At 36.9% G+C, this 19,105-nt stretch overlaps 1 protein-coding gene across 1 annotated transcript in view; it reads left to right on the top strand.

The window, feature by feature from the left end:
- The first annotated feature begins 150 nt into the window (after positions 1-150).
- LOC106138127 (complexin) overlaps positions 151-19,105 on the top strand; it is a 276,922-nt gene continuing 257,967 nt past the window's right edge. Inside the window, exon 1 of the mRNA XM_060951063.1 lies at positions 151-261. The gene's annotated coding sequence lies outside the window, so the exon portion shown is untranslated. The remainder of the gene's footprint in view (positions 262-19,105) is intronic.

Raw genomic sequence — 19,105 nt, forward strand, 5'->3', positions numbered from 1 at the left:
TTCCGAATTGCCGGAAATTAAAAAGCAATTAAAAATGCTGTCAATTAAGAAAAACAAGGGAAATTATGAAGAAAATTGGACGTTCGATTGTTGAAAACGGAACGCAACGCAGGAATGGCCGCCGTATCGATCGACGCGAGTAGTCGGCGCCCGACGGACGAGCGCGACGAACGTGCTCCCGCGTTCCTTAGCTCTCCAACCTGCCAACTAACCTAACTACTCGTCTACTCTACGTTTCGGACACAACTACACTCTACCTCGGTAAGTCCATTATATATATCTATAACAGTAAGATAAAAAATATTTTCAAAATGTAACAATTAGTATGATTCTCGGACAGTTAAATTCGTAATACAGTTCTACACGTACGTCTGTTATTTGTTATTGCTTTTCGTCAACATTTGCTCTAAAAATCGATATTTTGCGAAAATTTTGCGTAGTGTTCGCGTCAATGCGACTACCTATTTGACTACTGTACCAGCAATTAGTTATTTACTTGACTGTGAATGGTTCTAATTAGATTAAGGCTGTATAACGGAGTCGGAAGCGATTCACTAAAGGTGTAGAGAGTCGTCGACGACCTTGAAGTTGGAATCGTTCCGCGCTATTCGTCAAAACATTAATTTAAGATGGTTTTGTCCAAAAATCAAAAACAAGAATTTGATTGATCTGATTTGATTAAAATATATTTATTTAAATAGTTTCGTGAAATAATCTCTATATCGTCAAAATAACTGGGTATTCGTCAATTTCTGTATTTTGTTAAACCAGAAAACCCAAACATCATCCCAAAGCGGTCTTCATTAATTTTGTTTCTTAATCAGAGAGTTTCCATAAATATTTATGGAAACCTTATGAAGTACTTTAAACAAATGACAATTGATACTCAAAAATATCGCATTGAAGTTGTTCAAACCCAAAACTTTGCTCAAGAATTTTCACAGGCGATGTAACTAAGTCTTCGTCATAGTTGGTCGTCACTTTAGAAATGACTACTCCACCTCTTTCTTTAGGGATGACGTAAGAGATGACAAAGGGGAAAAGCTTAAAGTGCTAATTCCCTTTGTCCCCTCTTAAATATTATAATAATCAAGATCCAAGTAGAATTTGGGACCCACAGATTTTGATTAGGTTAATTCTATATCTGTGTTGGGCCCCCTGCTAATAGGGTCACAGGGGTCAGATAGGAGCTGCTTCGTATAATTTTCTAAACTCACTCTCTCGTGGACATATTCGGACCCCGCTTCTCTGGAGACAAAGAGACGAAGATGTTCCAAATTCAGGAAACATGGTGATAGAATACGGAATCATGCACAAATTGAATTAGCGTACTAAAATTAATTTTGTTTGATAAAGCACAAACAATTAAACAAAAGGAATTCTGGTTTTGATCAATCCAATTTTTCCTTGTGAATTCAAATACAAATCTCAGAATTAAGTAGAATCGAATATTCCATGTGTCGGGTTTGAACTGAAAAATTTTAAATCCTTGCGAAACATTTCACATCTCAACGCTGAACGTGGCATTCTTTTCAAGTCTGTTGGCTTTGTCTACCCTGCAAAGACGTATTTATTCGCATGTTTTCCTTTCCAAGTTTATGAGCCTTTCTCTTAGTCATATTTTACGACATCCATGGGACAGATAGAAGCGTCCTGTTCTGAAGTACCGTGACCTACACGGCATGACATGAACAATATAACACTCAGTCAAATCATTTGTCAATACAACCAGTTCACTTTCGACAGATCTTCACGGGTCTGGTAAAGTAATATATAATCTGTGACCTGGGTCAACCGCCAAACATCGGCAGTCCACACACGATGTTATCAAAATTTAAAAGGTCGGACTGTTTGATCAAACCCTTCTGAGCAAGTAGGTCAGAACATGCATAATATTGGCTACACCTTCGACCGTCGGCGGTTCGTGTTCAAGGGATATTATGTACTCGTGGAAACGTTTAAAGGTAACAAGAAATGTTTTCTTTGACATACAATGTTCAACAAACATACCATGCCTGTTACAACAGGGAAAAGTTTTGAGAAGTTCTGAGGATTTCCACTTTCTACAATCTACAGAGATTTTATTTGCTAACACCGCTCTCATTACTCTTTTTAGACATTTTCAAAGATAATAAGTAATTTTATTTTCTTCCAAATATCCATAATTTGAACATTCTTTTTCATATTATACCATTATTAAAATGGTGACCATTTGTGACTTAAAATATACTGAATTTGAAAACACAAATTTTTTGGGTGGTTATGTAAATAAAATTTTAAAGTCAATTCTTTCTTTTGAGACTGGCAACCCTCTTAATTAGCCTCTCTCATCTTCAGGCCTGCCGCCTCGCCACAGATGAAATATCCAAATTTGCATACACTCCTGGGAGAAAGAATTATCATTTTCGAGTATTTTTTAAGGTCCGATGAATTTGAGAGCGACTTTTTTCTTTTATCACGCTGATGTTACCAGAAGCCTGATTAAACTTAGTCATGATAATTGTTTTAGAATTCTTAAGCAGGTTAAAACAAAATCTATCATCTTTCATAATTATTTTAATCGAAACTATTCTGTTACTGAGTGACAGACGGCGAAGAAACAACTGGATATACAAAGTTGTGGCGTGTTGAAATTTTTCTAAGAAAGTTTAGAGGCGACTATGAGAGCTTTGATTAGCTACCATAATAAAAAGAAAATTTTTTTCACTGATCTTTGTCCTGTATTTTTCTAGGAACCTCGAAAGTATATGCTTAAACTTACCTAGATCATATCAGAGTTTAATCATTTCGTTGATTGGTTAGTATCTCGTAACACAAGTCTCGAACTTACTTCGAGGCTAACTCAATCTGTGTAAGTTGTCCCGTATATATTTATTTATTTATTGGTTATCAGTCATAAATAATTACCATACACTTTCATTAAATCTTTCCTTCACCAAGATCCCTGCATACTATGTTTCAGCCAAATTCATCACTGCCTTCATTAAAAGCTCGTCAGTTTTAAGTAATCTTGACCTGACCTCTGAAGTATAGTTTAATTTTAGCCGAAGCCAAATCTGTAAAATAATGTCTGAGAACATCAAACATGGCATGTTTCAACAAGCCCCAAATTGTTACTTTGGTGTAGTCATTAATTTTGTGACGGCTCGGCTTCGACACCGTGATTATTTCATTATTTGCTGTGTAAGAGTTGCTTGTTGTTATATCATTACTTTTTGAAGTGTATTGATTTATTATAACGTGTTTTAATAGTCAGGTCTCTCTGTTTTGGTTAGTTTGGAAGTGACAAGTGCCGTGTGGTTTCCGGCACGATTAGAAAAAAGAATAGGATCACTAAATCTCTTTCCCAAGCGTGTCGTAAAAGGCTACTAAGGGATAGGCTTATGAATTTGGGATTCTTCTTTTAGGCGACGGGCTAACAACCTGTCGCTTTATGAATCTCAATTCTATCATTAAGTTCAACAGCTGAACGTGGCCTGTCAGTTTCAAACTGTTGGCTCTGTCTATACCGCAAGGTTTATAGACGTGATTATTATATATGTATGTATGTACGGAGTTGACAATTACGCAGGGGGTGGGGCTTCGAAAATATACGATGGGGATTATATTTTGAACTTTTGTATTTATTTGGCAATTAGTAGCAGTGTTGGCTGTAACTTTAAAAATGAAGCCTTAAGCTTAAACAACCTTTAAACAAAATTTAATAAAAATCGTGCCGTAACAGCTGGAGGTTTATGTAGCTTAGGTGATAAGGTTAGGGCTCCTTGCTTATATTGTAAATGCGAAAATCTGTCTATTCTGCTTTCACAGTTAAACCGCTGGATCGATTCCAATGAAATTTGGTATTCATATATTTGAAAACTCGCGTTCTAACGTAGGATAGGATTAGGATTTTTTTGTGCAAAAATCAACCCCTGAAATACTAAAATGGGGGGTGAAACATACATACATATAATCACGTATATATCCCTTGCGGAGTAGACAGAGCCAACAGTCTTGAACAGACTTAAAGGGCACGTTCAGCTATTTGGCTTTATGATGAAATTGGGATTGTTCGGGGGGTGAAAGTTGTATAAAATTTATCATAAATGCTACCCGCGCGAAGCTGAAGCGGGTCGCTTGTATTTTTGATAAAACAAACCCATCTTTATTTAAATCTGCTATTCTTGCAGTTGTGTTTCTCCAGCTCGTAACTTGCAACACCAGAAAGTTAGATAAGTACTAAATTTCAGCGACGCTCGTCTGCTAAATTTAAAACTACTATATTATTATTCTTTTGAGTATTTTCTCCTTGTAACGAAAGCAATAACACGATATCAGAGACAAAATAAACGCATATTTCACCCATAACATTCAGATTTATTTGCAGTTAAAAATAAATTATAAGAAAACCATTGCTCTGAAAGTTTTCCTTTGCAAAACAAACGACAGACGAGTACTTCGTAATTAACGGGGCTGTCACAAACGAAAACTGACTCTAAGCTAATAGTCACAAGGTTGGTTTGTGAATACATTTGTCTTTATTATAATTCATATTGCTTTAACTAATTGCATGGATTTGAATTACAGTTGAGAAAGGTTTCGTTATTTTGGATATTTCGCTTTAACTCGTGTTCATAACATCATGTTGATAAATTTTGGCTAAACACATGTTAATTAATTTTGTGACTCATTAGTTTAATTGCTACATGCACGTACGTCCAAAAAAGCTGTATAATTTGGTATAGAGCGTTTACGGTTAATGTATGTCCTTTAGTAACTGTTCTAAATAACACTGGTTAAAAATAGCATGAAGTAGAATAAGGTTTTTTTCGGCTTAAATATCGGTAAATACGCAGGAGTAGTTGGCATCATTAAGTCTATACCATTTGAAAAAAGAATAAAATATTATTGATGACGTATTGGCCGCTAATTAAAAAGTAGTATTATTTTAATCGAAGAAAAATTAATTATAATTAAGTTAGTCTCTTAATTTTCATAATGATCTTCACTTTTTTTTTTTAATTTTCTAAGGAATTCCCACGGCAGCAAAACCTCGCGCAAAATCTACTTTAAACGTAAATTTTTCTGTAGAAAAATGCTCTCGTGTAAAAAGGCTAGCAACAAATGAAATAGGTTAATGTCTTAGGGTGTAATTCCCGTAATGAACTGCAGTTGTATGCAGTTGAGATGTTAAGTAGCGTTCTGTACGAACAGGCAGACTGTTTCACGGTGAAACATGCACTGAATAAGGTAAATTTTGTTAGTAATATTGCGAATTTACGTACTCGGTGTTTGTAGTGGCAATGTGTATAAATATGTATATATTTATATATGTATTATATATTATTGCATCTCTTTCCTGCAGAGATAGATGATGACAGAGCTAGCACTTATCATTTTTTGATTATTTGAGTCATTTATACAAGAGTGGTCGTGATTTAACATTTTGCAATTACTTCCCCTGTATTAGTTAGTTCCGGAATAACATTTCTTTTTACATCGTTATAAAATGGTATTTTTGAAGAGCTTTCTTCAATTAAAGAAAAATTCCCAGTCAAAAATATTTTCGCCAAAAGCAAAAATGGCCTTCAATTAAAAGTATATTTCTGTCTTTTAAATCTCTCTCAATCTTCATAATAAGGCTTTAAGCTAGTAAGCGTTATTAAATCGTCGCTTAAAGATGCTGCATTATGAGTTCACGATAAAATAAGTAGAAAAAATATCAACACAGCTTAAGTTATAACATAAATTACATTTAACACACAACATACGACGTCTGAGCTGTGGGTGCGAACAATCTGCCGGAGATGGTAGCACACCGATGCTTCCTCAATCTAGATAAACGCGCGACTTCCGAAATTGCAAGGGTAATGCCCGTAAATATGTCTTGGCGGCTCACCGTCCTGGCGCCGTGGACTACGATGTGATAGACAAAACACATGTTAATTTATACTTAAGAGATAATTTAATTTTTTATAACGAAAAGAATTTATTGCAATCTTTGAGTACTTTCTTGATATTAAACAATATGTGCCTTTTCACGCAAATAAAACGTTAAAATCTTATGTGATTTCTAATTACGTATTTTTTTAATGTTTGAAGTATGTTTGTGACGCAGCAACTTTCGAAACGTTGGTCTGATTTTGATAAAAAGTAATGGAAATTTAAGTCATCAAAATTTTTAAGTTAGTGGAGTACCAAAATCGGTTGGGCAGTTTTTGAGATATTCACAAATTAATAAAACTTCGTGGTCTAAGTTCACGGCGAACAACTAGTTATCGAATTGTTTCTGTGTAAGCGATATGGTCGTTGATCTCGTAAATTCGACAAGGCAATTCTCCAGTAACAGGTCTGAATAGTTGACGACTATTAGCAATAACAATTTCTTGCAGCAAAGCACGCGGCACATTAAGATTTTTGTTAATATTTTTCCAGTTTTATTTGTAGCAAGTCTAGGCAACAATACAAGCAGTCAACGGAAGATACTTTCTTCGCAGATCCTCCCCTGGAAGTCTCTTATCAGTTTAGACCAATTACTTATTCTATTTAGGCTGTAGCGTAGCAAACTTATGTTCCGTGTATTTTACTTTATTTCGGAGGCTTTTTACCAAACATAGTCTTTTGTTATACGGAGCCTTATTTTTTGTGTTTATTTTTCAAGTTATTGACTGTCTCGGTTGCTGAAGAGTTTTTTAATATTTCCGATGAGGCAAAAATAAATTACAAATATTTTATGGTTTTAACAATAAAGTAGTTTGCAAATAAAATAGTTTATTTTAACATAAATTATGAAACCTGACCCAGTTACTACAGTATTATTCCTTACCGTAAGAGTATTGGTTAGTATTGACGTGTTTTCTTTCATTGTACATTTTAGGGTTAAAAATATTACTGTTGGTGGATGTGGCCTTACACATAAATCATGCAATAAGTTATTAAATGTAATAAAGGAATATTGTAGAGATGAATTGATTTCCGCATTGATAATAAAAAGAAGGCGACAAAGGCTTTAAACATTTTGAAAACGAATGAATTTACGAAAAAAAAATATTATGCAAATTATAACTGTATTTGAAATAAAATAGATACAGAATAACAATCAGAGAGCACTTTGTAAGTGGGCTTCCCGAATATAGTGCTCTCACTGGCTCATAGTGATGAGGAAGAAGTGTATATGACTACTTGCGTTTAAAACAACTAAAAATAATGACACTATAACTGAAGGATTAATTTAAATTAAATAATTTTGCCAACAAAGCCTGTAATATTTTTTCTCAGAATATGATGTCACTCTAAATAAACTCAAGACAAACAATAACAACAGAACGCATGCCTATTGCAGATATACTTTAAATTACATTTTAAACAAAACCAATGAGTGAGCTAGACAATTCTGATACTATGACATCGTCGAAACGGGGGCTGTCTGCCGCGCGCCGGGGACACGGCGCCGTGGGGAATTAATTCGTGCCGTAAGGCCGGTTACACAACGCGTCTACTTAAACTTTCATAGCGGTAGGTAGCGAAGAACATAGTGTGTCCCAGCTGGTTCTCATTCCGTGCAGATGACGTCATTTAAGGGACATGCAAATAAACTTGGAATTATTCTTCAAGGCGATGGGCTAGCAACCTGTCATCATTTGAATCCAATTTCCTCATTAAGTCATTAAGCTGAACTTGGCCATTTAGTCTTTTCAGACTCTCATCTCTGCGTGTTCCTGAATGCATCCTCCACAGAAATGTTTCGGAGAGCAGGGTCTGCCTTCCGACTTTTAACGATCTATCAATCTTTTCAGTAATATCTCAGAAAAAGCCTTCTTCTTAAATTTAAGAGCTCAATCCTGTCGGTGGAGTTAACTGGAGCTTCCTACATTCATCTCTTTTTTTATTTGTTTGTACGACGTAACATTTTCTTTTTGCTTGATTTCATTAAAAATATTTTAAACTTGGTCTTCATCTTCCCGTCTTTCCATTAATTTCTCCTTCTAAGCCAATGGCTTAGAAGTCAGAAGTGTCAGAAGAAGCCATGTTACTCAAATTTTTCACACATTTACATAAGGATTTCTCTGCAGGGACACAAAGAATAGAAATGTCGTCGAGACTTACCGGTTGTAACGCGCCCTAGCACGCGGGGAGCTGAATTTGTGAACGGCAGTTTATCTCCCTCCGCACGAGCTAACACAAACATTGCCTGTCGAGACTGTTCCCGTCTACGTGCGTATTTTTATGTTCTTCCCGTAATCGTTTGCTTGAAACTTTTACACTTTCTTTTATTTATTATAACGCAATAGACGAATTCAGGGAAAGGCTTGTAAACTTGGGATTCTTCTGGTAGGCGATAGACTAGCAACTGTCAGCATTTGAATCTCAATTCTATCGTAAAGCCATACATCTGAACGTGGCCTTTCAGTCTTTGTAAGACTGTTGGTGCAGTTGGATGCAGTGTAATGCGCTATAAGACGAGTACTTCTTAGGTTAGGTTATGCTTATAGTAGGTATGCTTAAAAAATGCCTAAAAAGTTATGCCAAATAATATTATGCGTAACAATTATTAGGCTAAACAAAGGTATGCCAAGTAAAATTATGACACACAATTTTATGCTAATAGATAGAGAACCCTGTTGGCACTATCTAAGGGATATAGACGTGATTATAATAATATGTATCTATAGACAATTACTTTTAATTTCCAATCACCCAGTCTCTTATAATTTTACCTACAAAATGATATAAAATTTATAACTGTTCGGTCAATAAATACCCGGGTTAGATTGCTAGGTACTTGCGGCTTACCCGACTCCAGAGAAGTACCTAAATTATGTCAGGATCACCGCTCCCGATTCGCCAGGTAACAGGCAGTTAGAGCGGAGGTTGCAGATTGTGGCTGTGACGCGAAAGAAATTAGTTTTGTTAGTTTTTGATTAAATAATCTGAGTAAACACGTTGGCCTGAACGTAGATAAAGATGAGCAAAACCCGAATTTTGTAATAAGTAGTTTTAACATAACATATAAACACGTCTTCATTCTCTGCGGGGTAGACAGAACCAACACTCGTCAAGACTGAAAAGGCCACGTTCAGCTATTTGGCTTAATGATAGAATTGAGATTCAAATAGTGACAGGTTGCTAGCCCATCGGTTTTTTTAAACAAAGTACAGCCGGGCCGCGTCGTGAGTCAAGAATAATACATACATACATATGGTCACGTCTATATCCCTTGCGGGGTAGACAGAGCCAGCAGTCTTTAAAATACTGAATGACCACATTCAGCTATTTGGTTTAATGTTAGAATTGAGATTCAAATAATGACAGGTTGCTAGATCATCGCCTAAAAAGAATCCAGTTTGTAAGCCTATCCCTTAGTCGCCTTTTACGACATCCATGGGAAAGAGATGGAGTGGTCCTATTCTTTTTTGTATTGGTGCCGGGAACCACACGGCACAAAGGTGAAGAATAATAAAAAAAAAATTCTCAACTCTAACAATAAAACAACCTTGTGCAAGAAACAGTAACCACATACATTATTCCTTACAATTCCTTAGTCAGCTAGTTAGTAATAAAAGTGGTGCCCTCCGGCGGCAGGGCGACATTTGTCTAAAGGCTTTCCGTCGTTACGACGCAGAAGGTTCCTTTATGGCCCGGGTAATGGTGGGGCATATCGTGAATTAGAACAAAAGGTCTTCTTGTATTGAGTAGCTATGTGTGTAGGTTAAGGTTAGAAAAAATTGGTTAAATTAATGAAAAATAGGAAATGTATGGAACCTATTTCTTTCTATTTCTCATTATTTGCGCCGTGTGGTTCCCGGCACAAATACAAAAAAGAATAGGATCACTCCATCTCTTTCCCATGGATGTCGTTAAAGGCGAATAAGGGATAGGCTTACAAACTTGGGATTTTTTTGGCGATGGGCTAGCAACCTGTTACTATTTGAATTTCAATTCTATCTTTAAGCCAAATAGCTGAACGTGGCAATTCAGTCTTTTCAAGACTGTTGGCTCTGTCTACCCCGCAAGGGATATCGACGTGACCATATGTATGTATGTATGTTATCATTATTTATATAATAACGCCAATTACTCTTCATACATACCAGCACGCCTGCCTCCCATTGAGGTAGGCAGAGACTATGCATTTCCACTTGCTACGATCCTCACAGACCTCTCCCGCTTCCTCCACACTCATTACTCTTTTCATGCATATTCGACGATTACGGGTACTCCTAACATCTCTCTTCTTCTCTCTTCAGGCTTCTCTGGCACACTATTATTTTTCATCCCAGTAAAAATTTTGGTTTCCGTGGGATAAGCGAAAAACCTGTATTCTTTTGTAGGCGACGCTTAATAAGCGCGGGCGCAGCTGCGAGTATGAGCTCATATTACAATATAATCTAATTTATTTTTCATTTTCTAATTCGACCCAGTGTTAAGTTCCTTTTGATATTTATTAAGAAAGCTTGTGATAAGAAATACGTTATTTAAATGACATTGAAAATTCCCTAGGGGCCTAAAAAGTTTAAAAGAAAAGCCTGAAAGTATTCGTAAGATTCAAAAAGTTTTTATCAGAACTGAGCGATGTCGTCTCCCAGGGTTTCCAATACATTAAATAATTAAGAAACTTTTAAATACTTTCTTTAGTAAAATTCAATTTAATAGAGATAGTTTAATTAAAAATTTGTTCATTTTACCACACGATGACTTAATCAAGAGTGTATAGTGTGTGTGTGTTTATTAGTCCTTATATTTGTCTCTTTATACAAGCTCGTCGGTTTACTCTTCCTGATGATGATAATTATAAGTCATCACCCAGACGATGAAACTGCTTACACCGATTTCTCAAACTGCTTTACATATAAGACAGTACCAAAACCTCTTATCTGAAATCCCTATTAAACCGAGACCCGACGTAATTTGCTACAAAAAAGGGTATCGGAAGGGTCCCTTATTCCCTGAATTCATTATGTGAGGTATGTGGCAGCTAGTGTGATATTACAACGGCATTGTCTTTTGTAGTAAAAATAGATTTTGTGTAAGAGAGTTTCACTTTGAATGAGAGATTCCAAATTCTTAAGAAAAAGGACAACTAATTCCGACCGTAAAAATATAAAATAATTACTTTAAGTGTATATAAAATAAACACTTAAAGTGTTTATGCAAATGAATGATATTTTTCATGTCTTTATATTTACGGGGTAGACAGAGCCAGTTCATAATACGCTAAGGGTACGATTCAGTAGATAGAATCTATAGTCAGATAAAATGACAATAATCTCGGCAAATATTTACCGTTAAGTACATAAATTGTCACAATTTTCTATTGACAATAACTCGCAACAAAGTAACAACTCCACGAATTCGGAATATTAAAACGGACGGAATGTAAGAAGTAGGCGGCTGCCTTACCGTCACGACGCCCGGTCCCTGGGCGGCGTCCAGACGTTACGCAACCGTTTGAAAGGTTTTCCGTGTTTGGATCGGAATTTGATAATGTTTGCGATAAAGTTTGGGCATTGTTGTTGGAGCTACATGTTTGTAATATTAAAAAAGTACTTAGTTTTGTTATAGCACAATAGTTTATACTTATTTTGTGATTTACTTATACACAAATACAGTGACACCATAACGTTTTCCTCCTAGATATAGCATTCCGCTATTTACATATTGCATCTGATTTAAGCCCCGTTACACATTATAATGAAAAGCGAAACAGTCGCGCGGTAAAAACGGCGTCGCGCGCGTCATACTAAGGGCCTGCAGTGACATTTTATAGTGAACATCAGTGATGTTTTTGACAGCTTGACAGATGCGCAGAAACCTGCGTGCGATGCATGACGACGGCACCATCATGCCTTTATTTTCATGGCTTTTCTAAATCTTCTTCCTCCTGGCTTTAGTCTCGGTTGCATCCTCATCACTCTGGAGAGGACCCCGGGGTATGCCTTTGACCATGGATCCCGGATTTGGTGAGTCAGGATTATACACGAAGTGACTGCAATCTGACCTCCGCAACCTCTGCAGGTAAACCTTACGCGTATTGGATCGATCATGGTTACACATCCAGTTGCCTGAATGTGTAGGTTTCCTCACAATGATTTTCACCATAAAAGCATCGGTTAGAATTTAAAGTAATGAACATAACTTCGAAAATAGTCATACCGAAAAGTCGAATCTGCGCCTTTATACGCATCACGCATTTACACCGGGCACCTCACCCATACGACCACCAACGCCCTTGGCTTTTCTAAGTCTTTATTATAATTCCGGTTGAAGTACCGTAAATGACGTCACTGTACAAAACTACATCGCAATTTAAGCAGTCCTCGCGCCCAAAAGTTGGAACAAACCACAAATTCTTGGTTGAATTCCTACAACTTTCAGCGCAAATAGTTTAAGACATTGTTCTGGAAGGCCGGTGTGGAGACAATGGGTGCATCTGAAATTAGGCCGTCTTTGGAAATGCGCGGTTTCGGCCGAGTTTCATACAATTTAACGTCTTTTAACCGGCAGCCATTTACGGCTAACATTTTAAGTCGGTATTTTCTTTTTATGAAACGTCTCAATTTGGAGCAGGGTCTGAGCAAATTACTGTGTTTCTTTCAGTGCAAGCTTCCATGATGACTGGTAGCAAAGAAGAAAGATAGTCTGTGCCAGCTGCTTCTTTTTCTGTGCACATTGTAAAAGTTAATCAAGGGAAAAGCTTGGGATTCTTCTTTTAGGCGATGAGCTAGTGACCTGCCACTATTTGAATCTCAATTCCATCATTAAGAAATACAGCTGACTGTGGCCTATCGGTCTCTCCAAGACTGTTGGCTCTGTTTACCCCGCAAGGAATATAGACGTGATTATATGAATGTATTATATGAATAACTAGCTTTCCGCCCGCGGCTTCGCCCACGTGTAATTCGGTTATATATAGCGTTTTTTAATGATCTCGACAGGGCTTTTTCTTCCACAGGCTGAAATCTTGTTACAACTGGAATTAAATATAGCCTGTGTTACTCAGGGATGATGTAGCTTTCTAATGGTGAATGTTTGAAATCGATTCAGTAGTTTCGGAGTTTATCGATTACATGTGTAAACAAACAAACATATAAAAAAATAGATTGTTCCTCTTTATAATATTAGTAGAAAGTTGTCATACAAAGTCTTTTTTTTTAAGGATGGGAAATCATCAAATGACCTCTCCCGCTCTGGGTGGAACGGAAGGGAGTGTCAGACTTTTACTGACTAAAACCCACCTCGTTCTTTCAGTTGCCCTTTGCGTTCCGGGGCCACGGTATCTCGTTAGAACTTTCCCGCAGCCCCGGCTCAGTTTATCCCGTTTCCCCCCCTTGGGGGTTGACATTTCAAAAATTCCTTCTTAGTGCTCACTTATGTTACTAAAGGAACCTCTGTTCAAAATCTCAGACTCCTATACCGAGCGGTTTCGGCTGTGCGTTAATAAATCAGTCACCCAATCGCACCCCCTAAATCACGATTGGAGGGTAGTTTGAAAAAACTTATAATGTCAAACATATTTACTTGCCTATGTACGTGTTCATGCCAAGTTTCAAGTTTATAAACCCAAGGAATAAGATTTTTCATAGAAACGTTTTTACCCCTTTTCCCCCCCTTGGGGGTTGAATTTCCAAAAATCCTTTCTTAGTGCTCCCCTACATATCCCAAGGAACCTACATTCCAAATTTCAGCTGTCTACGACCAGTAGTTTCGACTGTGCGTTGTCTGTCAGTCAGTCACTCAGTAACGGAAGAGTTTTATATATATAGATAAAGAAGTTGTTTCGAATTGTAACGATCCCTCCCCAACATCATCAGAGCTACGCCATCCATGAATAATGACACTGTCAGCACCCTCCAAAATTATTGTCGGTTGTAAGAGCCTCGTTTCAATACGAAGTAAAATAAATTGTATTTTATTCAGTCGTCATAAGATCGACATTACAATGAGGTAGATGGTAGCAATAGTAGTGGCACTTCAGAAGTAGGTCGCCATGTGGACGGGGTTTTATAGTTTTGACGTGAAACTAATTATGAGAATCCTCTTGTTTGCTTTAAGACTGTAAAAACGGTTTTTTTTCCGTGGAAAAGTCTGAACTTGGTTTTTGACCTGGTAGCCTCCAATACCTGGTTCCTAAATGAGTCTCCTGGTGTAAGTTTTAATTAGTTGTTATCTTTCACCTCTCTGGATAGAAGCCCTAGATATGATCCTGGAGTGGATTCCAATACCTGGTTCCTCTGTAAATGAGTCTCCTGGTGTAAGTTTTAATTAGTTGTTATCTTTCACCTCTCTGGATAGAAGCCCTAGATATGATCCTGGAGTGGATTCCAATACCTGGTTCCTCTGTAAATGAGTCTCCTGGTGTAAGTTTTAATTAGTTGTTATCTTTCACCTCTCTGGATAGAAGCCCTAGATATGATCCTGGAGTGGATTCCAATACCTGGTTCCTCTGTAAATGAGTCTCCTGGTGTAAGTTTTAATTAGTTGTTATCTTTCACCTCTCTGGATAGAAGCCCTAGATATGATCCTTTAGTGGATAAATCAGGTTTTTACATGAACCCTGGTCTGACTTCTTCGACGTTTTCAGGGACACTTAACCCATATTGGACCAATGATCCAGTTGTTTTGATATGGAATTGCTCTCACGATGATTTTGTCATTGTAAATGCATAGGTAACTTAGGAAAGAGTCATTGACACATGACTGCGTTAGGATTTGAACCAGTACTACCGTGTGCATCATGATTTTTTATTCGGTCACCTCTATCATTAAACTTTTCTAAAGTTTATTGATCTAAATATATAAAAGAGTTCATTAACTGACGAATTGATTGAAATGTTATGCCGTGTGGTTTTTTTCACCAAAACAAAAAAGAATAGGACCACTCTATCTCTTTCCCATGGCGTAAAAGGCGACTAAGGGATATGCTTACAGACTTGGGATTCTTTTTTATGCGATGGGTTAGCAACTTGTCACTATTTGAATCTCAATTCTATCATTAAGCCAAATAGCTGAACGTGGCCATTCAGTCTTTTCAAGACTGTTGGCTCTGTCTACACCGCAAGGGATATAGACGTGACCATATGTATGTATGTATGTATTTCTTATGTGTTGTAGGTGGCACTAAGAGAGGATTTCCCTAAAATTCAAAAAGCGGTTGTATGTATTTACTCAATTGCAACACCACCATTTGAATCAATTTTTTTTTAAAATAAATGAAGATACTTCAACCCTTTAACGGAACTCCTTTTATCATCCTTGTTCCATCCTTGTCGCACAATAATGATCCCCAAACAAGCTTTGAGAGTTCCGGAGCGTCATTCGTGAGTTCTGCTTATTGATACACTGTATTTGAAAAGGATCCCGCTTAACTCCGGGGGAAAGGGAGGATGTCTGGAAAATTCTGCGTAATAAGATGACGACAAATACAGGATGTATGCATTGAGTTTGATTTGTAAGTATTGCTTTGTATGAAATTTTTGGCATAAGTAGATTTCTAAATTCTCTTTAAAATAATGATAATTCTATGAATTATGTCGGTGCAATGTTTATTTGAAAACTGGTTGTTAACCGCAGCTTCGACCGCGGTAAATTTAAATTCCAGTTTTTCCAGTTCCCGAGGTATGTTCGGGAAATTCACTGTCAGTGCACGCCTAGATAGCTTTAGGTAGTAACGAAATTTCAAATCTCTAGACCCAGCGGTTTGAGTTGTGATATGTTATATTGCCAGTCAATGAGTCAGTTATTATATATTTCGATAGATTATGTAGGTAAAGTTTTTAGGGAGATACTTTATAGGAGCTACTAACAAACCAATGTGATTGGATGATAATAAATAAAAAAAATTATTCATTAAATTGAATTGCATGTTGTTTTACTTATCATTTAATGTTATATTGATTCTCATGAAAATTCAATAGATGATAAATTTGGAACATATGGATGAAGATATATTGAAGAACATTCGAAAAGCGTCAAATATCTAGAGAATGGTAACATTTTTATTGGATCCGTCTCGCCAGCAGGTGTCGGCAATATTATACAAGTTTGAGCCGGCTGCTTTCTTATCAACACAAAGCTTGGAAAAAAAAGTATAGTAAAATAACTTTTCTGATTTGTCTTGGATGTTTATCTATTTTTTATGGCCCATGTGTTAGAAACCTTTTTGACCTCATACGATTCATGTCAAAAGTACCCGAAACCGCCGAGCTTGCATGAAGAGAGTTATGAATGTGGATGAAGCGAAGGAAGTATACAGAGATCGTGGCAAGTGGAAAGTGGTAGTCTCTGCCTACCCCTCCGGGAAAGAGGCGTGATTTTATGTATGTATGTATGATGCATGTCACCCAGTAGCACTCTGGGCTAACGAGGCTCCTGTTTCATTTAAATCACGTCGTTACCCCTGTATTTATGTCTGCAACCTGATACTGGGCCATTTGTGTGTTGACTTCCTTGATTAGAATTGACTAGTTAAAACCTCCTTTTGCTGAACATCAGGAAAATTGAGGCCAAACACAGTCAAATCTCTCTTTAAAGTTCTGCTGCAGTTTGATCGATCAGCTCACGGATGGAAATATATGGATAAAAAATCTGAAATTTGATAGGTATCTTGGTAGATTATAAAAGAAAATACATACATAATTAATCACGCCTCTTTTCCGTAAGGGTAGGCAAAGACTACATCTTTCCTCTTGCCAAGAGCCCTGCATACCTACTTCTTTCGTTTCATCTTCATTCAAGCTCGGCGGTTTCGACGCGGGTACTCTTGACCTCACCTTTTTCCAGGACGTTCTTGAATTAATCGAGGTTCCCCCTCTTTTTCTAAATTTGCTTGGTCAACCTGGTTTCATTCATCCTCACCACATGACCAAATCATCTCAGTATGCCCTTTTCCATTTCTGTCACTTTATCTTCATTCACATTACAGTTAATAAGAGAACACTGAAAGAGAAATCAAATTGTCCACAAGATTTTATAAGAACGATGCGGGGTGAAAGATTTTTTAAGCATTAAAATCCTTTTCGATGTCCCAAAAATGTCTACACATGTCACTACCTGACCTTTTGGCCCCGATCACGCGAGCCCGCTGGGAGCATCACTACGACCTGCAGGCCCCGTGGGGTCAATTGCCATCGTCCGGATTTATTGGACCAATTTGCGCAAAGTTATTATCGCTGTAAAGATAATGATAACAAGTTGTCAAAATTCATCGCGTTTTGGCAATTAATATGATTACTGATCACGAGTACCCTAAAACGATGAGTTTGTATAAAATAAAAAAAGTTACACTAATGGAGTAAACCTCGAAGTAAGTTCGAAACTCACGAAGCAATTAATGAATGTGGATGAAAAGAAAGAAGTGGGAAGATGCAGTCTCTGCCTACTCCTCCCGGAAAGATTTGTTTTATCATGTAAGAGCATTTGAACGGGGCTTCGCTACCGTGGGAAATTTCAGAATAAGAAGCCGAATATGACTGTCCCGAATATCTTTTCAATATCTGTGCCAAATTTCGTGAAAATATCTCCAGTTGTTTTTGAGTTCATACGTTACAAACATACAAATCTTTTCTCTTTATTAATAGTCTGGAATAAAGCGTAGGTTTCTTAGCTTGGTATTCTTCTTTAAGACGATGGGCTAGTCCGCACGGTATATAGACGTGATATATACATATTAGAAATTCATCAAATATTTTATTTTTTTATTTCTCTTATTATTGTTGCCATGGTTCATGTTATTATACTACATATTTAATAATGGACGTTTATTTTGGAAAAATGTGTTCTTATTTCTTAGATAATCTATGTTTCTACAACTGATTACTACATTTAGTCCACCAGCTTTGTTTTGCACAGTCTGCTGGCCCGGCCCGCTGCGTCCCAAGGGCCCGATTGCCGTCCATCGAGATTTATGGCCCAAATTTACCCAAAATTATGGCGCTTCCTGTTCAAGGATAACTAGGCGGGTTTAATCTATGGGAAAGCTGATACTGTGGCGATAAGGTGTGGGATTACGTTCAACTAATTGGCGCATGTGGCTTCTCTTGCTAGTTTGTAGAATTTAGTGGAATTTGGTGAAGCCTGAAAGTAAGTTCATTCGTCAAGTTGTTTTTTGAAAATATTCTGATAAGACCGAGAGAAGTTTTGATTTGTCAACTCTATTTAGTACAATATTTTTTTGTTTAATGTATCGATTTTCAGTCAAATCAACTTATCTTTATTACCGAAGTAAAATTTATAAAATAATAATGATATGTATGTAATAAGAGGTAAGATGTGCATTTTCTGTTTCTTTTTGTCAATGCATATATACATACATACATAAAATCACCTCTTTCCCGGAAGGGAAGGCAGAGGCTACCTCTTTCCACTTGCCACGATCTCTGCATACTTCCTTCGCTTCATCCACATTCATAACTCTCTTCATGCAAGCTCGGCGGTTTTCTAATGTATAGTATAAAATTCTCCTATTTTTAAATGTCGCCAACTATTCTGTTGTAAATCGCAAAGGATTTGTTCCATGATTCGCGACCCGAGGCTGACAAACATTGCCGCAGCGGCCCGGGGCAATGCGATGCATGCCATTGTTCGTCGCACACAGAATGACTAATGTTTGTGTGAGCGCGCCTTTATTCTCGTACCGTTTAGCGTAGAGCAAGTATATTTTAATCTGCGTAATGGCTATTCTTGGATTTTCATTATTAAGTGTTATTTTTAATGATTTTGTAAAGGTTTTCTTACGATGTTTGCCATCTTGGTTACAGATATATTAGTTCGACAGTGTTTCGTGTATTTATACTTCTTTTATACATGCTAAATTAGTAACACATAACATATCTTCATTGACAAATTATATTAAACCGACAGGGCTTATAGAAATAAGCCCCGTCGACGCCCAATTTTTTTTGACACAACGAAGAGTCTAAAGTCTCCCCACCATGCTATGGTCTTTGAACCTACAAATTTGCAACAACAAACTCATTTATGAAGCGAAATATTTCCTCAACTGAGCCGTCTTTATCAGTCTTTTTGTGTGAAGGTAGCTGGTTCATTACAAAAAAACAACTAAGTATTTTATGTTAATTCTCCCAATTTTTTTTATTTATCACAAAGTATATTTCAAACCGACTTC

The sequence above is a fragment of the Amyelois transitella genome, chromosome 23, assembly GCF_032362555.1.
Source record: "Amyelois transitella isolate CPQ chromosome 23, ilAmyTran1.1, whole genome shotgun sequence".
NCBI classification, from domain to species: domain Eukaryota; kingdom Metazoa; phylum Arthropoda; class Insecta; order Lepidoptera; family Pyralidae; genus Amyelois; species Amyelois transitella.